The following is a 23,115-nucleotide window of genomic DNA, read 5'->3' on the forward strand; positions in this document are numbered from 1 at the left end:
GCACTTTGATTTGGGTTTTGGTAGAATTAGTCCTGTTGAATTGAGCAGATTAATTAATAAAGGCTGCTCAAGGCATTCAAGGGCAAAGTTGTTCCATGCTTTGGGATACATATGATGAAGAGGGTTAGGGATCAGCAAGAGAAAGGAACCTCCTACTGGCTTTGCTTTAGAAGGGTTATCACAACAAGGAAGGCAGACTGCCTACTATCTCCTGTCCTGCAAGTCACAGTGACCATCTCCCTCTGAGATTAACACGTTTTCTGGGATGCCTTGGAAAAACTGCATAATGGGCAAGGGACCACAGTTCAGTGACAAGAGCAAATTATTTGCATGCTTGTATGCAGAAAGTCCTGAGCTCAGTTCCTGGCATCTCCAGGGAAAGCGGATCAGGTGCAGTGGTGCAGCCAAGGCTGGACCTATGGGTCAAAGTCAAAGGCCCCAAAATGAACACCCAGATGTATAAAAATCTTCCCTACTACTTGGCAGGAGTAAGTTACAAGCTAAGCCTGAGATAATTAATTCAGGATTGGTTTGACTGTGTGCATATATGCGCAGAGCGAGACTGAAATGTAAGATAGCTCTAAGTCTCTTTTCCTGAGGAAATCTGAAAGCATAGCAGGCCATGTTCTCGGAAAAACACAGTGGGCATTTTATGAGGACATGTGAATTATTAAAGGATAAGAAGTAGATCAAGCATAACTGACCTGGTGTGTGCATGCTTGGTGACATTTACAAGCCCTTCTGTCAATATTTTGTTTTCTATATTGCACGCAGTTTTATAAGCAGGGTTTGTTTGTTTGTTTGTTTGTTTGTTTAAAAAATCAGAATAGCCAAGCAGCTTAAATATATTTTTCATAAAGAAAAAAGAAACGAAACTGAAAAAACAACCTCCAGACTGTTTCAGAATCACTCTGCCTCCAAATCGGTTACATCCTAAGTGTCAGGCAATGCTGAGCTTCCCTGAACCTTAAATAGATATATTTGGAAATTGACATGCAAGTAAGGGCCCCTCCAGACTGGTGCTTTGTTTGGCAATGTTTGTTTGACACAATAATAATGCATTTGTAGTGTGATGCTTCTCCTAATGTTATCACAACTATTGCTGTCCAGAGGGGCTGTAGCAGAATAAAAGCAGGACACACACAAAAAGCCCAGAACGTTTGTGGTCTGAAACATTACGGGATTTCAGCAGTCACATGATATGCACTGATTGGAAATAAAAGCAGTATGACCAGCTGAAAACTTGCAGGTGCAAAAAGCAATCATGTGGGACCACCCAAACAGCAACAGGAGCACAAATAATCATGAGTGGACAACTAAAAGGAAGTCTGGAGAAGCCAGGAATATTATCCAATTTATTTAGTCATTTGTTTAACAAAATTATATACCACTGGATTGGAACAAAAACTCTAAGAGGTTTATAAGAAATATCCAAATCCATTTAAAAAAACCATTTAAAAACAAGTAATTAGAAGTATTAAAAAATAATTAAAATGAGCAGCAAACTAAAAAGAGTAAAACATGTCAACACCTACATGTTCCGATAGGCTTGCTTAAGCTAAAAAATTTTAAGCCAATGCTGAAAGAATTCAGCAAAGGCACCTGCCTTATTTCATTAGACAGGGAGTTCCAAAGTATAATTGCTGCCCCACTGAAAGAATGGTTTATTACAAGTGTAGAGCAAGTATCGTGTTGCACCTGCCCTTCTGCAGATCAAAGTGGCTGAGTGGGCACTTTTGGGGTAAGGGGATCCCGCAAGCAAACTGGTCCCAAGCTGTTAAGGGATTTATATACCAACAGCAAAACCTTGGCCTGTTAAACCAATTGGCAAGCTGTGCAGTTCTCTGAGCAGAGGTGTTATATGCTGTCAGGTCTCATTTCTGTCAGCAACCATGCTGCAGACATCTGCACTAACTACAGATTCTGGATCAACTGCAAGGAAAGCCCCACAAAGAGCGCTTTGCAGGAATCCAGTCTGGAAGTCACCAGTGCCTGAACTACTGTGCTCAGTCTCTCCCAGTCCAGGAACAATTGTAGCTCTCATACCAGGCATAGATGGCAAAAGGCGCTTTCACACCAGTGATAGAACTGAGGGTCCAGTAGTCCCCTCAGACTGCCTGCCTCTTCAGGGGAGTGCAGCCCCTTTCAGGGCACACAGCTCACCTGACCAATTTCTCAGAGACAGGAACCACTTGCTCACAGTGCCTCTGTCTCGCCCAGATTCAAGCTCAGCTAATTATGTTGGCAATGCAGTTAAAGGGTGTTTGCATTCCTGACTTTTTGGAGAGCTTTTGCCTAGTGCATAAACAACCACCAGAAGAATCGAAAGCTCACAAGTCCTGGCGTTTGAAAACAGAAGGCTCCCTCACACAGATGCTTCGTTACTGCAGTTCAGAGAGAGATTTGTCCTGAAGGGGATTTATTCTAAAATGGTGCTGCCATCTGCTGGGGACAGCGCTGGCTTCTTTTAAAATAAAATAAAAAATATGTAAAGCCCCACATTTTGCTGGCCTGATATCTACAAACAAGTATTTTCTGTATACTTATGGGACATAGGTGGGTCCACCTGTGGCCCCCCAACCCCATTTTATGCAACCCCACTGCCCCATTCTTCCATCTCATCAGAGTTCCTTCCTTCCTGCTTGTGCCTCCGCATTTCACATGCACACTAAAGTCAGAAAGGAATTAATTTCACTTGCTTTTCAGCAGGGGCGTACAAAGGTGGGGCAGGTCACCCCGGGTACCACTTGGGGGGGTGACAAGATGGCCCACTGCCTCCCCCCAGCTGTAGAGTGGCGGAGGGTGCACGCGCAGTCAGTATGGGCTGCCACTCACGCACACTGTCCATACAGGCGTCTGTACAGGCTGCCACTTGCACGGTGACCATACAGGCTGACATGTGTGTGCAGTCTGTACGGGATGCCGCGTGTGTGCTGCTGGGCGGTTCACCTCACCCCTCGGCGTCCTGTCCTGGGTGCTGGAGAGGGTTCCTCCACCACTGCGTTTTAGAACAGCAGCTGTTTGGGTCTGTTGTAATTTTTAAAAGTATCTATGCTTATTTGAGAGTAGCCCCATCATGCTGAAATTCTCTCTTCTGGACAACAGCAAAAGTTTGGGAGCCCTTTCCTCGGTCTCATCTGATCACCCCAATTTTGGGAGGTCTTCCAGTGGTCAGGACCTAGGAGTTAGTTGATGTGCCTGTCCAACTCCCTAGTCATAGTTCCATGGCTACAGTCCCTCAGCTTACTCAATTCTGGTGGGCATTTATTCTCCATGTAAATTTCACTACCTCCTTGAGCAGGTATGTACAAATATAATGCATCTGCATTATTTTCAATGCACCATATAGTATTTATTATTTCCTTGCTGTAATTTCCTCCTGCAAATAATACCTGCATATCAGCCCTTGACAAAACAGTTCACTGCAGGTTCCTATGACTTGAATAGGGGAAGCAAGGAGAACCATTACTTGACACATCCAGGCCCTGTCTGACATCTTCAACCAGCTCCCCTCTCACTCCCCAGACCAGCTCCCCTCTCACTCCCCAGACTTCAAACACAAATGCTACCTTTCATTGAAAATGAGCTATAGAGCTGTCTCATTTCATGTCAAAGCACCCAGAGCTATATATTATTTACATGTTTCTGAGTTTATTGTTCATATTAATGAGATATGTTGTTTTTTTAAATTGGAATACAAAAGAAAGAAAGAAAGAGCACCTAGAGCTTTAAGAGAGCTGCAGGGTGACCAGGTGAAAAAGAGGAAATGACTTGTGCCCCTTTCAGAGTTGTGTAGAAGAGGGAAATCTAACAGGTGCAGTTTGTCTTGCAAAAATGGAAAGCGCAAGATCCCCATTTCCTTTTTCATCTGGTCATGTTAGTGAACTAGCCAAGTGCTGCCTGAAAAGATGGGTGTGTTGCATTGCTGTTGGAAGGGCACTCCTGTTCTTGTCATACCATGTTAAGGCCGCATTTCCAAATGCACTTATTAGGGAACCAGCTTCATTAAACACGGCAAGATTCATTTTTGAAGCAATGCACACTATCAGTCACTAACGGAGACCTGTAGTCAAAGATGCAGCCAGTTCTTTCCAACCAAATATATAGGCTCCAGCTTTCCTCGTCCTTCTAGCTCTAGGAAATTGCAGACCTCCAAACACTGTTGGATTCCCATTTCCAACATCCCTACTGGCTGGGGCTCAGAGAGGTTGGAATCCATCCACATCTGGAGGGTCATAGGTCCCCCCGTCCCTGCTTTAGGTCATGTCCAGCTCCTCTTCCTTCAGCCTTCACTCCTTCTCTCTTAGGCTCAAACACGTGTGCAGCAGAACGAGATGGCCGAAACAGGCAGCTTCACAGCAGAAGATTGATTTAAAATGCTCTTCCCTATGTCAATAATTCCCTGAAAACAGAAAACTACCATGACAGGCAAAGGGGCTGGCTTACAACATGCTAGCTTTCTCTTTGCATAGAAATTTAACATTGGGAAAGGATATTCTTCCACTTCCATCTATTAGGGCAAATGGGGCACTGCCTCACCATCTTCCCTTGCCTATTTTCTTGCTTATATCCAGCCTCGGCTGTCAGCTTCCTCCTCTTTAGTCTCTGTGTATCCTTCTATAGCTTGGCATGGAGGAGGATGAGGGCAAAACTAGCCTGAGTTGGCTCTCCCTGTCCTTGGCTCTGCCTCCACCTACTGTTGGGCTTTCCACCCTGCTAGTCCCCCTGGGCACCTGCCACCAACGCTACACTTGTCGTCTCAAGGAATTCCATCTATTTTGCCCCCTCATTCAGCTGCAGGCATGGTCCCAGTCTCAGATCCTTCCCTGGGGCTTTCTTCAGTTGTGGGGCAACAGTGGGTAGGGTGTAGATTGAAAGGACGGAGTCAAACGTGAAGTGGAAGCAGCAGGTGCTGACTCTCTGGTTTCACTGAGGAACGCAAAGAGCATCCATCTCTAGACTGCAGCTATCAACCCTACTTGACAGTTCATCCCATGCAATCCAGCCGGTCCAGGCAAAGCCATTTCAAACATTTCTGCACTGCAGCTGCATGCATTCCTCCAAGGAGGGAAGACATTTTCTGAAGCAACCAATCACATCGCTTAGGACAGCCTCCCTCAAATCTAATGCCTGTCATAAAAAATTTTTTGGGGGGGGACTACAACTCCCATCAGCCCCAACTAACGTGACTAATGTTCAGGGATGATGGGAGTTGTAGTCTTGCAATATCTGGAGAACCACAGGTTCCCCATCCCTGGTTTTACAGAAACTGAGTTGTACCTGAGCCATTTGATTTCACTGCAAGGGGGTCTAACAGGCATTCTGCAATGTCTTGTATACTGTGATGATGGTACTACCAAGGAGTTAGCAAAGGTGAAGAGAGGACAGAGTTATTTAAACTGTTGGAAGCTGCCCAGAGCAGCTGGGGCAACCTAGTCAGATGGGTGATGTAATGGTTATAGGGGTTGCTCGTGCGTAAGTTGCCGCCACTCCTGGCTAGGTTACCTGGTTAAACCCTTTCTGTCTGGACAGCCCTTCACTTCGTGGCTGTCTCAGTCGCTGGCAGAATCCGTCAGTGGGCGTTTCTTGAACTTCTTCCAGCAAAGAAGTTCTTTGACGCCAAGTCTCCGCCTACTCTCCCTGCACGGAAGTCTTCTGCGCAGGGTGGGTGTGGGCAGCGGAGGACCTGTGCTCTCCCCGCTGGTTTCCGGCGAGGAGTCCTGGAGCCCCCTCGCCGATTCCCCCATCTGCCCCCCTTCACCCCTGGTGTTACGCTGATTTCCTTCCCCAGCCGATGGGCTGCCTCTCTCCCTGCTGGGCCCCTCTCCGGCATCCCTCTGGAGCCTTGCCTCCGCCTCTGGCTCCGATGGCAGTTCCCTGACAGGTGACACATAAATAAATTTATTATTATTACCATGGCTGTTACCCCCACCACAGTCCCTGAAGCCTGTCTCCCATTTTATGCATTGTGTTGGGAAAAAGCTCATCGTTACTTTAGGGCAGTGTTTCCCAACCTTGTGCCTCCAGCTGTTTTTGGACTACAATTCCCATCACCCCTTGCTACTGGTCTTGCTAGTCAGGGATGATGGGAGTTGTAGTTCAAAAACAGCTGGAGGCACAAGGTTGGGAAACACTGCTTTAGGGGAATTTGCTTTTAAGCATCATCTACCTCCAGACAAGCCAGCCTGGATCATGCTCAGTATGCAACTCTCCTGCCTCTGTATGAAGAAAAGAATGTTTCAATTTCCTGGTTGCCTGCCTGCCTGCCTACCGTTCCTTTTTAAAATGCCGCTCTCAAACTACGTTTGCTTAAACACAGCTTGCAAGACTGCTCCTAAGGAGGAGAGCTGTTTTTACATTGTGCAGTGCAATGAAATCGTAGCCATGAAATCATCATTCATTTAACACAGATATAACTTAGCCTATCCTATCAGTTTACACGAAAAATCCTTCTAGATGAACTGAACTTGAACCCTGGACATGCACTGAACTGCAAGATCAACTGCGAGTATTTCTTACAGTTGTCCCTAGGAGGATTTGAAATATACTTCCCCAAAGAGTTACGCAGGTGTTTTCTGAAAAGCTCACAGGGAACAATTCAGAGGATTTGCTTAAATCCCCTTGAAATTAGATTTACAGCCTGGCTGTGTGCAACATACATGTTTACTCAGACGTATGTCCCAGTAATTGAGAATAGGGTTGTAGCCTTCTAACTATGCAGGGCTGGGGTTGGAGGTGCTCAAACCAGTTGAAATCCGTGGAGATAAGTATGCCTAATTCTGCCTAGGACTTTCTTTCCATGGTTAGCAATGCAGCCCAACCATTCAATGTCAGAAACATGCAATGGGATCCTTATTTGGAAGTTCGTCCCAGTGAATTTAATGGGATTCACTCACAGGAAAAAAATATGTAGAATTGTAGGGTGAACCAACATCTGCTTTCTGGCGGGATGAGCTATGAAAAACTAGTGTACAGTGGTACCTCGGGTTAAGTACTTAATTCGTTCCGGAGGTCCGTTCTTAACCTGAAACTGTTCTTAACCTGAAGCACCACTTTAGCTAATGGGGCCTCCCGCTGCTGCCGTGCTGCCGGAGCACGATTTCTGTTCTCAACCTGAAGCAAAGTTCTTAACCTGAAGCACTATTTCTGGGTTAGCAGAGTCTGTAACCTGAAGCGTATGTAACCTGAGGTACCACTGTACCACTCCATATCTATGGAGCCTATTTCTCAAAATACTCATTCGACAACCTAGCGCCAGGTATTTCCACCAGCCACTTGCTAGCTGCCAGTCAACGCTTTGGGCAAAAACACGTATGTCTGAATCCAGCCTTAGATACGTAAGAAGTTGCCTTATGCTGAGAGCTGTCAATTGGCCCATTTAGCTCAGTCCTGCCCAGCAGCAACTCAGACAGGAATCTTTCCAAGCCCCATCTAGGGATGCCACCAATTGAACCAGAGTGGCGTAATGGTTAGAGTGTCGGACTAGGAGCTGGGAGAGCAGGGTTCAAATCCCCACTTGGCCATGAAGCTCACTAGGTGACCTTGGGCACTAGTCATTGCCTCTCTGACTAATCTACCTCACAGGGTTGTTGTGGGGATTAAATTTGGAGGGAGGAAGCCATGGACACTATCTTGAGATCCCTGGAGAAAAAGGCAGGATATAAATGCACAAAGAATAAAAACAAAACTGGGTCACCTGTGTGCTCAGCATGTGATGAACCAGTGAGCTACTATTCCCTCCACTGGGTTAAACTGGTGACCAGTGGGTGATCCAGCTTTATGTTGATGACTGGCAGGCCCTAGAGAAAGGGCCCACATCATAGGACTTCCTCATCCTCTCGGAAATTTGGGCTCAGACAGCATACTTTGTGAAAATGGTCAGTGCAGGGTCTCTGTTGCTAAGTTACCCAGCTGCTCCCTACCTTGTCTGGCTCACCCAGAGTATTTCCATCGCTTTTCAAAGAATATGTGTGATTATGCTAGCTCCAGTGTATCAGCCATTGATCCAGCTCGCTTGCCGAGTCCCGAGAGATTCTGCCGATCTCGGAGCCACCTCCCAAATCTCTCAACCGGCTGCATTTAATTCACTAACTGCTGAGGGAGACGACTGGCTGGAAGAGATGCTCAGCTGAATTGTAAACTTAGGGAGGAAAGGGAAGGGCTGGGCTTGGATTTAAAGTGAGTTACTTGCTCCTCCTGCTGGCTCCTCTGAGGAATTGCAGGGAAGCTATAGACAAAGGGTTTGGGTATACAGTACAGTACTGTACAATGCTGTAGCCTACATTCTCACTTTCAAATTAGCCTGGTTTAATTATTGTAAATACATTAAAGAAGCCGCCATGTCATAGTAATCATCCTGTGAGATAATGCCCCGTCAGTGAAATGAGATAGGCTTTCTCCTGCCATTCAGCCAGCTCTTGCGACTCTCCGGCAAGAGAAGCAAAGTCAAAAGGAAATATTGCAGTGGATCTCCAAAGAGCAGGAGTTGCTTGGGTTTGAAACATGGAAATTCTGCATTTGCCTCAGCGGATGGATAGCTGATGCTTAAGGACTATACACACACACACACACACACACACACACACACACACACACATATACATATGGTTAATTATAGGGAATAGAATGTGAACTATAGGGAATAGAATGTTGGAAAACAATGCAGCAACAAGAGGAAATTACGGGCACATTGAGAGAAGAGTGTGAGAAGCCATTTTTTGGGGGGGGATGTATTAAATTTGTTTTAATTGTGGTTGATTAATTAAAATTTGGAAAATCAATAAAAATGATTTGGCAAAAATAGAAGAAAAAGAAATTCTGCCTTTGGTCATCAGACGTAGCCAGGATTCCTCAGGCAGTAGCTTCAGATTCCCATCTCAACCCAACAACCAGATAATCCACAGGTGTCGCTTGCCTGAACACGCCTCATTCATGCCCACTGACCATTCTGGCTGGAGCTGATGGTAGTTGTGGTCCTAGAGGGCACCAGCTTAGAGAAGGCTGATGCACATAACAATGTATGCCAAACACTGTTTTAGAATATACTGGCATTGAAATGTTTTAAATTAGCTTTATGCATTGTGTAGTGTGTCCAACAAATTAGATTCCCTTACGTGGAACCATTCCTTGTAATAAGGAACAGACAGCAAGTCTGCGTAGAGTACATACTTTTCTCTACATTTAAGTAAAATCCATTTAGGAAAATGGCTGTGGCTGGCATGATGCCTTAGTTTGCATTCCTAACTCCACTTACCTGGGAGTAAGTCCCACTGAACTCAGTAGGAATTGCTTCTTTTCAAGCAGATGTTGTCAGGATTGCAACCTTCGCTTCTGCACAGGACAGATTATATCAGGTGTGATCTGTAGAGCTGGAGTTGTTGTTCGTTTTTAAGTCCAAAATTCACCACTGCCCATACACACAGCAAAGCTAAATAAGATAACAGAAACTTAAACAAAGGTGCCCTTGAATTTCCAATGCTGAAAACTTATTTGAATCCTAAATTGTGATGTTTCCTTTTTCATGACTGTTACAGGATTAGCCACTTCATTTCATTAATCACTGCTACTGGATGGGGGGGGGTGTTTTTGTAAAAGTAAAGTATGTTTGTGTGTGTGTGGATAATAAGGTGGAGAAGGTGAAGAAGAGACAGTGAGTGAGAGTGAGTGAGTGGGTGTGTGGGTGTGGGAGGGATTTCTCCATTTACCATATTGGCCTGAATATAAGCCTCCCTTTTTTTCCAAATTCCAACCATGAAAATTTAAAGTACATCTTAAATTTGTGACCTTACAAAAATAGGCTTTTACAATATCGCTGCTGAAACAGACATACGGTAAAATGCGGAATTTTAAGGGAGCGGCTTATATTCAGGTATTGTCTCTCTCTCTCCCCCCCCCATGAATTTTAAAGGTGCAGCTTATATTCGGGCCAATATGGTATTTATTGCATCTGACAAGGTGAGGCTTCGATCCACAAAATCCCCTGCAACAACAACAACAAAAAGTGCTGCCTCCTAATACCACAGGACTCTTTGACAGTAATTCCTTCAACACGTGTGCCTCTTTTAAGGCCTTGTCGTAATTAAAAGCAGACTTGCCAAGCAGAGATAACCATGCAGGGGAGCCCCCAGCAACTACCCACATCCAACCCCTCCTGGTGCGCCTCTTTCCTACCTTAAGCAGTCACTAAAATAAAGTGACAGGGCTCCCCCCCCCCCGCAAAGCACAACATCAACGCCATGAAGAAACAACAACTAAATCTGCATTGAGCAAAAATTGGGAATGATTTATTAAATTGTATATATATATATAAAGAAACACTCATCTCTCATGGAAGGATGCTTCCCCACAGAGAAACAAGGAGGGTGACTTTTAAAAGCTGCCTTTATTCTGCGCTTTTGGATATTCTCAGAACTCTGGCTCAGGGGTGAGCGAAGAAATACAGTGGTACCTCGGGTTAAGTACTTAATTCGTTCCGGAGGTCTTAACCTGAAACTGCTCTTAACCTGAAGCACCACTTTAGCTAATGGGGCCTCCTGCTGCCACCGTGCCGCCAGAGCACGATTTCTGTTCTCATCCTGAAGCAAAGTTCTTAACCTGAAGCACTACTTCTGGGTTAGCGGAGTCCGTGACCTGAAGCGTCTGTAACCTGAGGTACCACTGTACATGAGACCCCCTGTTTGCCTTGCATGCAAAGGGTCCCAGTTTCAATCTCCAGATGGGGCTGGGAACGTTCTTTTCCCTAAGAGCCACTGCTCATTCATCTCTAAACAATCCTAGATGGACCAAACCATCTTGACTCTGTATATAAGGAAGCTGCCTCCTGCCTACGAATAAAAAATGCCAGCAGCAGTTGCAAGCAGATGACAAAGTAAAGAGGAGGCAGGGCAAGCAGCTGTGTGTCTTACCAAGTTGCTTACCGGGAGTCGGCTGCAGTGCTCTTCCCGGCAGCCTGTAGACCAATAAGCAACAGCGTATGGATACAGCAGGCAGATGCTGGGGCCATCTGGGATGGGAAGTCTTGTTTGGCCCAAGGGCAGACAGGAGATATCTGGTCTCAGGCACTTGCTGAGGCTCTGGCTGTCCCATAGGACTCGGTGACAAAGTGCTGAAGCCCAGAGCAGATGCTGGGGAGTTCGTGGTTGAAACCTCATCTCCCCACTGCTCTTATCTTGCCCCATCTGGACCCAGAGAGAGGCCCCATCAGGTCCCACGGCAGACCTTGCCAGGAGGAAACACCTTTTTCCTGCCTTGCTGGCCACAGCAGGGGTGGCTGTTGTTCAACAGGAAAAATACGGGATCTCTGCAGTCTATTTATAAGCCTATCTCCTGCAGCCGGGGCCTGCCGCTCAGACAAGAGGGCAAGGGCCCCGGTAGCTATTAGAGCAACACTCTGGGTCGGCCTGGTGCTGTTTTTGTTACAGGCCAACCCCAGGATATCCTGAATCGGTTCCATGGCAGAGATTCCTGCCACACACCAGGCTTTGATGTCAGCTGTAAACAAAGATCCCACCCAGGCACCTGGTTTCTCCTATGGGACACCTTCCAAGAGGAACAATCTCAACTGGAGTAGGTTTGGGTTCAGTCTTTTCCCCAGCTCTTTATACAGGAATCTGCCTTATATTGAGTTAGACCAAAAGTCCATCTAGCTCATTATCTACAGCAGTGTTGCTCAACCTTTTTAAACCAACACTACCTTTTTTAGCTAACCTAATAATCCCCTTTAAAACCTGACCCCCCAAAATAATTTTATTTGACTTTCCATATGGATTGAAATTTCATTACTTTTATTTTTTTATTCATACTGTATGTGTTTTTGGAAACACTCACACACCCCTGAGATCTGTGGGGATAACCAGATTCATAGGCCCAACAGGCTTAAGTTCATTTGATGCAGGAAGGGGTTAATGCCATAAAGTCACTCTACATCACCTTGGGAGGAAGGTAATCAAGTCTACCTGAGAAACTCAGTGTGTGAAGAGGCTGGTTGATCCAAGCTCAGACCACATGGCTCTAACAAGCCTCTCTTGAGTTTCCATACTAATTTAGGAACTTTTGCCACTGTAACTAAGCCAAGTTTTACTGCCTGCATTTTCTGAATGCTGTATGAATCTGACCTTTGAAGAGTTTGTAAGTAAACTGTTTTTAATTTACCAAACATGTTGTCTTTTTCAATGCCTGGGGAAGAGGGAAACTTTGGAAGGAACTTACAAGAGCATATTTTAAAGGTCTAACAGCCTATATTTCCACACTTTACTTTGCTGCACGTTTTGTGATTTTAAATATCTGCTGGTGTTCTCTCACCAGAGAGTACTTGCCTCAAACCTGGATGTTGGCATCCAGGAGTTCTCTGTTTATACCTGTTTTATATCTTTATGTTAGCTTCAGACAGCAGAACCAACTTCTGCCTATACTGTAGCTGCTAACATGATGACATACGACCGGACTGCCATTCCCTCCCCCTGGGTCTGGTCTTGGAAGTGGACAGTAGAAAGCAAGACAACACCAGCTTGAAGGTCTTCTAAACAGAGTGTGTGGCACTATAGCAGAGATTCTCCAACCCTACGGATTCCATAGAACAAATTTTCCATTGCTACTAAAATGTTTAGCTGTACTGAGGACTCCACCTGTTCAACATTTCCTTCTTGCCAATACATCACTTCCCTCCTCATTTAGCCTATTATCCTCCATCATTTCAGGCACTCATTGCTGACAGTCTCCCATGATTGCCTGATGGGGCCAGACTCCCCAATTGGGAATCAATGCCCCAGGCTAAAATAAGAGATAGAAAATCTTGGCTGATGAGCTGGTCCAATATGGAACATCATTTAGCTTTCTCAGGGTCCTCTTCCAGGAATCTGCCTCTGGTTTTTGCCAACTTAAAACAGACAGCCTCTTTCTGTGTTGCTTAGGCAGGCCTAATGAGCTTGCTTACCTTCTGAGGCCTCCAGTGCAGGATAATCAATAGCGGAGAAAGCAGCTCTTGGGGCAGCAAATGCTGATCTTTCCTCTGAGCTGAATCAGCCAATTTCCCCGCTCTGGCTACATCTCCCCCACCAGAGTGGGAAAAGCTTCCTGCAACATTCTTCATCATCTATGCCTTAATCTCAGGAGAGTTGGGTGGGTTTCTACTTGCCTTATACTGAGTCTGAGCATTCTTATCATCTCTGACTGACACTGGTTTTCCAGGGACAGGGGACATTCCTGGTCCAAGCTGAAGATGCCAGTGATTGAACCTGCGACCTTCTGCCTGAGAATTAGGAGCTCTATCGCTCAGGTTCAAAACATCTAGAGATCCTTTCTCAAATGTTTGTTTGCACCATTTAGACCTTTTCCTATTGCACAAATTCACGACCAAGCCAAAAAGCCCGGATCTGAGTTAAGTGGAAGAGCACTGCATTTCCCCCAGAGGCTCAGCTCACTCTGCCCCACCTCAAAGGTTACAGGAGAGGCATGGCAGCCCTGACCCATGCAGTACAAGCCAAGTGCTGGGGATACAGCAAAGCTGCTCTCACACAATGGCCAGCTCCAACCCCAGCCTACTCACTCAACATTTCACATGCCAATTTGGCCATGTGGCTTAACCCCCTTGATCTCTTGATGTCTGTGAGAATCACCCCTGCAGTGCCACCAATGGCTTGGTCTTCCTCATGCTGGTTCTAACCTGAGACGGCTGTTCTCAACATTCCCATCAATAGAACAGGTGCACCCAAAGGATCTAAAGAGCAGCGTTGCCAAGGTTTCCTACTGGCAGCGATATGATGGAAAGGCCAGCTTGAAGAAGGCAAAGGGAGGATTCCAAGCCTCTGCCCAGCTGAGAAATGAAAACGCTGAGCCTGAATTCAGCTTCCTGCTGCAACCGACATAGAACCAGCCTATTCTATATGCATCTGAACTTCCCATAAATTAACCTCCCAAGATTCTCCTTTCTCCCCAAGCGAATGTTCCAAAAGAAACCCAGGTGACCACCAGGATGAAACTGTGGCAGGCCGATCTGCTCAGAAACAAGCTAAAAGCCAGGCACGGCAGGAGTGATATTCGCCAAAGAGCCATGGCAGCAGGAAGGGGGCACTCCCTTTAGGGATCTGTGCCAAGCTGTTGCCACCTCCAGCCTGCCACTCAACAAACAAGGGTTATTGTGTTGCATCTGCTGTGCTTTTCAAGGCTTCACCCGGCTAGGCAAATGTGAGCAAATAAACCTCGCGGCCCTTTTTTCATAAAAGGAGAGCCGTGTCATCATTTATATATTGCCAACCCTATCCCGGCAGGCTGTGGACGAATTACAGCAACAATGTCACCAGCAATCCAAATAATTAATACAGCAGGCTTGGAGAAACAAGAGAGATCATTTTAATAACAATGAATTCAAATGTCTCACTGTTAAGAATGATCAAGGTTTGGAAGATTAAGCTTCGGGTCTTCCTAGTCCAGGTGGGGTTCGTGCCAGCTTAGCTGTAAGAGGCAAAAAAAGAGCCTGGTCCTCTGCTGGGTGGTCCTTGGACACACATTGCTCCCCTCCTCCCTGCTGTTTTACTTCTCTTTGTCTGTGCTTCCTAGATGCGGATCCTTGAATTTTCTGAAGACCAGACTGCCTCTTGCTTAGTGTGTCTGTACAGCAGCCTGTTATCAGAGGCATAGTGTGTATCTGTTATGTATGTAACAACAGCAACAAAACCCACATTTTTTTGCTAAAGCCACTTAACCCAGCTCAGAGCAAACTAGCGGTAAAGCACGCACACACACATACCATAACAAAACCGAAACAAAACACAGGGAGCCTGATTTCCAAAGGAAGAATGAGCCGCATTCATTGTTAGCCACGCTTGTTCCTTGTGATTTATCAGCTTCCTCAGGAATTGGAATACCGTTTGATGATTACACAGACTCTCCTTCCTCCCCTTTAGCGCCCACAGCCCAGCTCAATGACCATTTGGCCTATTTCCTGGTAGACTATTACCAGAAATGACTTCTCCCCTGTGTCATGCTCAGGAGCCTCTGACAATACACACACACAGAGAGAGAGCATCAGCCAAGCCAGCTTTAAGCTCATATCCTCTTGGCCTGTAGAGCTGATGATGAAAAAAGGAGGCAGTAAGCTGAGCTCACTCTGTGTTTGGGACTGGGGATGCCACACTGGCACACGAGACTCATTGTCTGGAGGGGTTTGGGATGTTACAAATAAACAGCGACAGATCTTTGTTGTGCATGCATTGTGAAAAGAGCAGGGATTTCTGCACAAAGTGAGGTGGGGCGAAGTCTGAAACCTCCTTATGGGGCAGAACTACATGATCCTGCTGTTCACATTGCAGGAGACTAAATGCCATAATAATATGAGAGCCTGCCTCCAACAGCAGATGGAGATCATTGTGGCTAGTGGTCACATATCCTCCACGTGTTTCTCTAATCCCCTTTCACCAAGTTGGTGCACATCACTGCCTCTTACAAGAGCCAGTAGTTTAACTATGTGCTGTGGGAAGAGGAACTTTCTTAATAGCACAGCTCACAATATGAGACAATCTGTACAGCCAGTCTCAGATCCCTGGCTATGAGTTCATCTTTCCGACACATGCATTCACTGCAGACATATTGGACTTTCCTGTCGTTAGATCTAAAAACTTTATGTATAGAGCTGCAGCAGAGCCAATGTGGTGCAGTGTAAAGACAGTAGAGTGGAGTGACTAGATGCCAACTTGGACCAGGAGACTAGGTTTCAAATCCACAGCTCAGCTAGGAAGCTGATTGGGGTGACCTGTGGCCAGTTGCCATCTTCCAACCCAACCAACCTCACAGGGGTGTTGTGAAGATAAAATTGGGAAGGGAAAAATTATGTACTCCACCTTGAGCATCTTGGTGCCACTTGCTCTAATGTGATGTCCCAAGTTACCTTTGCCGGAAAAGCAGCTATAACTGGTAAAATCCTATCCTGTCTTGATTTACCCCAAGTTAGTAAATCCCGGCACCCCCCTTGGCATGAGATGTGGGTGGGGAATCATCAAAGACAGAAGCAGAAGTCTGTCTCCCATGCTGAACCAGGGGGCTTCTCTCTGCTCAGCCTCCCCTCCTGCACATCCACGTGGTTTTTCCTGTGTGGCAGCCCAAGCCCAAAATAAAATTGTTGAGTGACACAACTGGGTAGCCAGGAGTGGGGAAAGTGTCAAATACACACAGGAGAGAAGGGGAGGAGGCAAGGAGGATTCGCAGGCGATGGAAAGCACTCAGAGTTGGGGGGGGGGGGGCAGCCCATACAGGCAGCTTGTCTGATCATAATAAGGCGGCCAGACTAACGAAGCCTACTCAGGAAGAATTCAGTGGGGCTTGTGCCCACGTCAGCGGGGTTCGCTGTGATTCCTGCATTGCGGGGCGTTGGGTTAAAGGACCCTTGGGTCTCTTCCCCATCTACAGTTCTATGATGCTATGACAGCAGCTGCCTATATTTTAGGATTGCATCCTCGGCGGTGGATGCCGGTTGATCTGGGCGGCTGGTGTACTGCTCCATTAGTTACCCCTCGCTTGCCCGTCTTCTAACCTGCAGGCTGTCCGGGGGTTGCCAGCCTGTCAGCTGCTTCCTCCTCCTCCTCGGTCTCCGTCCCCTTGTCGGACTCAGCAGGAGGTAGGACAAAGCGAGGATTAGTTGGCTCGACCTGCCATTGGCTCCAGCTCTGCTGTTAGTTAGTCTCCCTCCCTCCAGCCCCGACGGGCACCAGCCACCGCTCAGCCTGAGTTTCCGAGTCTCCTAATCTTCCAGAAGTTAGTCGGGCTCGTCCTCGTGCTCTCAAGTTCTGCCAGCCTGGACGGGACAGGGCAGGGGGGCCGCCCTCCCAGCCCAATTCCCACCCATCGCTGACCTTAGGCTGAGTCACCGTCTCGCGGAGCAGACACGCTGCCCTCGGAGGAGCAGCTGGGATGCAGCGGCCCCGCCAAGCAGCCCGCCTGGACCTCCGTCCGCTTGGCAAGCGCCGCCGAACAGAATGTACCAGGATCCGACACAGCCCCTCCTTGCCAGGCTCTCCGCGGAGCTGCCGTGGGCTGGGCTGGATGCCTCGGCTGGAGAGCATCCTGCTGGCCTTCGAGGGACACAGCAGCGGAGGGGTTCCCTCGCGGGGCCACCCCCAACCCGGCATGTGCCCCCTGGAGGACCACACACGCAGACACCCTCCCACCCAAAACAAGCATCCACGCGGGGCTGGGCGCACGCGTCCAAGTCAGCCACTTACCCTACTAGGCGGTCTGCGCTTCGCCCATCGCCTTGGCTCCCTCCTTTGCCTCGGGGAGAAGAAGATCCGCCGCCAGTCCTCGCCCAGCACCCCCCCCTCCGGCGCCTCCCCCCCCCGCTTCCCTGTCCCCCTTTTAGTCCAGCGAGCGCCCCGTCGGGACGGCGAAGGGTGCCCCCCCCCTCCAGCAGCCAGCCGGCCTTTCTCGCCCAGCCCCCTCCGCGTCGGCGATGCCCAAGATCTTCAGTCCACAATGGGGGCGGCGAGCGGCAGCATCCTGAACAAAGTGCCGATCCCCGGGGATGCCGACTGGGAGGGGCGGTCACGTGGGCCCTCGGTGCCCCTCCGGCACACGCCAGCCAGCTCTTTATGCGGTGTCTGAGAAAGAGGGAGGGAGGGAGGGAGAGAGGGAGGGTGCCAGGCGGCCGTGACGTGACACACCAGCGCGCACACACGCGCTGCCTTTTCTCTTTCCTTTTCCCCGTCCCCTGATGCTTTCTCCAGAAACTCAAAGGCTCTGGCGAGCTGCTTAGTCCAACGCCAGGCTTCCTCATCGAGAAAATGAGCCTGAGAAAACCCTTTAGTCTTGGGGCGGGGGGGGGTCCTTCTGATGACAGCTGCCTGCCCCTCGTAGGCCTGCGTGGGTGGGTGGGTCGGGGGATCCCCCTGCCAAGGTCTTTGGACCAGCCCCTCGCCTGCGTTTTTCTTCTTTTTCTCTCTGATACGTTGGGGGGGCAGAGGGGAGGCAGGAAATCTCTCCTCCAGCTGTTGGCTTCCTTCACTAAATGACAACAATGGTTTGGAGAGGGACGGGCGTGGTGCGCCGTGGCGAGCTTAGATTCTCAGTTTATCCAGAAGATCTCGTTTAAAAAAAAAATGTGACTGACACGCGCACATACTCTCGCTCCCTTAGATCAGGAAGGAAGGAAGGGGGGCTTATCCCTAGGATCTTGCGAATGGTGACACAAACACACACACCCCGCGCAAGAACCACATCATTTCCTTTGCCCGACCCTCGCCAAGTCCCTCACTAAACCTCCAGAAAGGGGGGTACCTAGTTTGCTCCAAGGAAAAAGCTCCGCTTAATAAATAAATAAATAAAAGCTCCGTTTAATAAATTAATAAATAAAAATAGAGCGGGGGGGGACTTAAATGCGCCCCGTTTTTCCTTTCCTGTCCTAAAGGAAGCATTGCTAAGTTTCCTTCTGTTGTCAAAAGCTAGGGCGTAAGATTGACAGGCTCTCTTCTCCGGGCTTCCGCACATCCGAAGTCTGCAGAAGCGCCTTAGCAGGAACTCGCTGCCTGAAAGTGACAAGGGGGCGGGCTCTCCACAGTGGCCTTGCCAGAGGAGGGGAAGCCGCGAAGAAAGAGACTCGTCCTTCCCCATTTCCCAGCTAGGCTTACTGCACAAAAGCAGACGGAAGACCTGGTTTTGCCAAAAGGTGGGTTAGAAAATATTAATATATCAGCCAGCCAATGAATGCACCAACAAATTTTCAAGGCAAAGTCAGGAAAAGCTTGTCAGTGTCCCAGCCTTCCCAAGAGCCAGTGAGGCCAACCCTGGGTGACCTTGGGCCAGTCACTGCTCCTTTTCTTCACAGAGTCACTGCTCCTCACCTTCTTCACAGAGTTTGTTAAGTTGTGGGTGAACATATTAGATGACACAGCGATTCTTCAAACAGCTCTTGTTTATTCACAGACCCAGAACTGAACTGAACTGAAGGGTTCGGCCAACCTGCTTATATAGAGCTCCACTACAACACAACAGTAACAACTTTCTGTAACTATCCAATCACTGAACGTCACTTTCAATTCCTTATTTGCATACGTGGACCTGAGTGAAAACTATCTACAGTATCCCCCTGCTGGCCCAGGGTGAGAACTTCAGTACATACTGTAACAGGGTTCTTGCTGGGATTAAATGAGGAGGGGAAGAATCATGTATGCCACCTTGAGCGCCTTTGAGGAAAAAGGTGGGATATAAATGCAATAGACAACAACAACAACAACAACAACAACAACAACAACAACAACAACAACAACAACAACTTCAGCCTGGTGCCCTCTTGGGCTATAGCTCCTATCATCCCTGACCACATACCGTGCCAGTAGTCCAAGGCATCTCAGGGGCACCAAGTTGGGAGAGCCTGGTGTAGGAGCCCATCATGGGCATAGCCAGGGGGGCAGGGGGCAGCTGCCCCACATAAATCAAGTAAATAAATAAAAAGTATAAATAATCAGAATATTTGAAATTGAATTGCTCGCTGGGATCACTTGGATGAGGTTGCGGGGCATTCTAGCAACGCAACTAGCAAACCGGCTAAGCCAGACAGAGGGTGATGACAGGTGCGTGTCCTTCATAAATCTGGCTATGCCCATGGAACCCACCACCTTTCACCGTATTCTTAAGTCACCTACAAAAATCATCAGACTTCAGCTCTAGTCAGATCATGCCTCTGTTTTTATTCAAGTAAAAGAAAGGGCCACAGTGTTTCATTTCAGGGTGGGGGGGTGCAATTGTGCCCTCCATAATCATTCACAGCATAGGCACCCTCCCAAAGGTCCCGGGGACAGTTACACGGCCACATTGCACACAATAATTGCAATCACACTGAATGCACTATATCTGGAGAAAAAAACAGCATTTCCCCAGCAACAAAATATTGACAGTCCCGAGTGCTGGAGAAATGGGTCTATTCCATAATCTCAAGCAAAGTTGAAGAAAGGCATTTGGATACCTTACCATAAAAGAGCACAGATGATGCTCTTATTTTGCAAGCAACCGGTTGTCTGGGAAAGTCTTTAGGAAAACAGCAGAGAAGGGAGCAGTATCAACCCAAGATGTAGAAGAAGAAAAATTCCAAGTGACCCTTCCGCTTATCAAGGAATACAGTCTGGCAAGGATTTCTCCTGTGAAAACATCTCTCAAATGAACAGAGCCTGCACAAGACCACAGTCCTGCTCTTGTGCAATGCCCACCCATTTGAACGGGCCTGGATGCTGCTCTCCAGACTTCCTACGCTCAGATAATCGGTTGCTTGCAAAACAAGGACATGGTGTTTACTCTTTAGGTGTATTCCAGATGTCATCATTTGAGGTTGTGCTTCTGTTGAAGGATACAACATCCCCCCCAGCCCTCACTACAAGAGTCTGTAGGACAGGCTTCCTCAACCTCGGCCCTCCAGATGTTTTGAGACTACAATTCCCAGCATCCCTTACCACTGGTCCTGCTAGCTAGAGATCATGGGAGTTGTAGCCAAAAACAACTGGAGGGCTGAGGTTGAGGAAGCCTGCTGTAGGGGACTTTCTGCCTAAGACCCTGGAAAACAGCTGCCTAAATGGGCCAATAAGCTTGATCCTGTACAACACAGCTTTAAATGTTTTTGGGGAAATGCCATAGTTCCCATCTCATTCTAGCTACCATACTCCATTGTATTCTTTGCCTCTGAATTCCTGACAACTGGGGCAACACTATATGGAACATACTCTCATCAGTATGTGTCCAAGATACAGCTTGTACCACTGTCTGTCTCTCAGGGTTAGCTCCACAGTTAAGGTCCTCCAGCCCAAATCTTTTCACCATTAATAGCCACGATCCACACTTTCCTTGATCAGGATGAAGCTACTGGCACTTTGCATGCAACAGCAAGAGTTCTGGACCAGACGATCATCCATCTGAGCCCTTATTGTCACTATGCTGTCAGAATTTCAACAAGGTCACTAGCAAGGCTAGTTTTAGAGATAAGAAAAACCAATTAAAGAACCTGGCAGGTTATCTGAATACAGCATTTGGAAATTAGTTCTAAGTTTGAATCTAAGTTTGGCCTAATTGAGGGGCAGTATTTCAATATGAGTAGGAAAACCACAGTACCCTTAAACATTTTTTTAGAAAAAAGCACTGGGTGCTTATATAGGTGCACATTAGGCGGCTGGTTCGTACATCCATGTACTTTTGAACTAAGAATGACCCTAATTCAATAAGCAGAGACAGACTGCAAGGGAGTTGGTGCCTTACCTTGCTGGGTCACAGAAGAATAGTGGAATCAACGTGCATTGTGAGAGGAGTGCTGAAGGCGAGGTGTTTTGTGGCAGCAGTCCTTGGCATAACAAGAGTTATTATTACTATGCCTATGTAGTAGAAAATGTGGAAGGAAAGCCAAGGAGGTGTAGGCTTGGCCTCATGTAGCCAACCCTTCCTGTGAGTCCTTGCAGGAGCACTCCTGCCTTCAAGGGTGGCCCATCTGGGGCTTCATTGCCCTGATCAGAAGCCACAGGTGGTGGCTGTGAAGATATCCAGCCCCACCTGGTTGAGGCAGGTATAAATAGTACAGGGCAATGTGGTCAGGGGGAAGAGAGTGATAGACCAAATTCTGTTGAGGCTTCTCAGGGTTGGAGCTGGTGTTGTATGAGGGTGAAGGTCTGGTGGGGGGAACAGTTCCTTTTGGGTTGTTTCTCATTGTAAGAAGGTTTACTGTTTGAGGGCTTTTGGTTGTTGCTGTTGGAGGAGGTTTTCCTATCCCGTTCAAATAAAAATATATTTCCCCTCATATATTGACTAAAGATCCTTTAAAAGCCTGCAGAGTTAATTGGCAAAACAGCATATTATTGTATTTGCTGGCCCCTTTTTCTGCAAGGTAACTCAAGGTGACTTGCACTAAAAACAAATTAAAAACACTAAAAACCTTAAAATCACAACAGTTCAAATCAAAGGCTTTAAAACACAGTTAAACAAGCAGGCAGGCCTGCAGATGGTGTTTGAGAACCTCCATTCAGTTTCATTTTAGCCATATGATTGCTCCCTTGGCGTTGGCCATGCCTGGGATCTGATTCAGAAGCAACAGTCTGATGCCCATCTTTATACATTTCTCCTGGGAGGAAGCTAGTTCAGTAACAACTTGTCCCAAATTCCCTTTATGATTTGGGGATTTAGGGTGCAATCCTATATAGTACTAAAATTACAGTGGCTGAGAAAGCGGTCTTCTGGTGCTTCGCTGGAGGAGATGGAAGTTATGCCAACAGAATGGCATGCCAGCAGAACTCCCCTGGTACACTGCTGGAAAAATCTGCATGCTGCAACCTAGTGTAAAAAAAAAAGGATTTGTCTATTAATTAACTGAGGGATGTATGATGCTAGCAGCTTCTCAGCTGATGATATTGTTCCCAGATGTGTATCCTCCAGGTATCTAATCAAAATTAATTCCTACTGTGTACTTTACTCACAAGTAAGCACACATAGGATTCTAGATTTAGTCTCCTCAGGCACACTGCATCCTTGCTGGATTGTAGTGGACAGCTGCTAAGCCAACCGTGATCATTTCTCTGCATCTTCCCAACCCATATTCTATAATCCTCAAGTTGTCTTCACATACCAAGCAATTTAGCCAATGGCATTCAAGCCCTGGCCAAGCAATCTGACAGTTCCAGAAGAGGGTCCACTCACTCATACTGAAGTCTGACTTGTTTAAAAGTTGTTTAGCACAGGTACTGCCAAAACAGAGGCAAGATGAGTTCAGAAAAAGAAAGCGCCATACAGTCAGTGGTATATTTCGTAGCCTGCCGCCTTTGCAGCAGTATATATACCAGAGCTTGCAAGGAGTAAATAGGAGGAGATTGGGGAGTGGGCATTTGGTCAGCAGTGCTTGGTGACCCCTTGAGTCAACTGTGCCATCTCAGTTTATTGACCAACATCACTGCTAGTCCAGCGCAAAGGTGAGAGAAAGGAACTTCAACTTATGAGAAAGGAGATTCCCACTAAACTTTCTGACAGGAAGAGCTGTTTGAGAGTGGAATGGACTCCCTTGGGAGCTGGTGAGATCGCCTTCCTTGAAGGTTTTTAAGCAGAGGTTGGATAGCCATTCCTCATGGATGACTTAGTTGAGATTCCTGCATTGCTTTTCTTTAAGGAGCC

The 23,115-nt window shown here is 47.3% G+C and overlaps 1 protein-coding gene across 8 annotated transcripts in view; it reads right to left on the minus strand.

Moving 5' to 3' along the window:
* Nucleotides 1-17,695, minus strand: part of NAV1 (neuron navigator 1) — a 268,134-nt gene extending 250,439 nt beyond the window's left edge. For 4 of the 8 annotated variants that reach the window (XM_083617283.1, XM_083617282.1, XM_083617281.1 and 1 more), the window contains exon 1: nt 17,211-17,563. The gene's annotated coding sequence lies outside the window, so the exon portion shown is untranslated. Of the gene's footprint in view, nt 1-17,210 lie in introns of all 8 variants that reach the window. The other 4 variants (XM_083617271.1, XM_083617285.1, XM_083617268.1 and 1 more) reach the window with 3 other exon arrangements.
* Between the last annotated feature and the right edge of the window lie 5,420 nt (nt 17,696-23,115).

This window comes from Podarcis filfolensis, assembly GCF_964270895.1.
Source record: "Podarcis filfolensis genome assembly, chromosome: 6".
In the NCBI taxonomy this organism is placed as follows: domain Eukaryota; kingdom Metazoa; phylum Chordata; class Lepidosauria; order Squamata; family Lacertidae; genus Podarcis; species Podarcis filfolensis.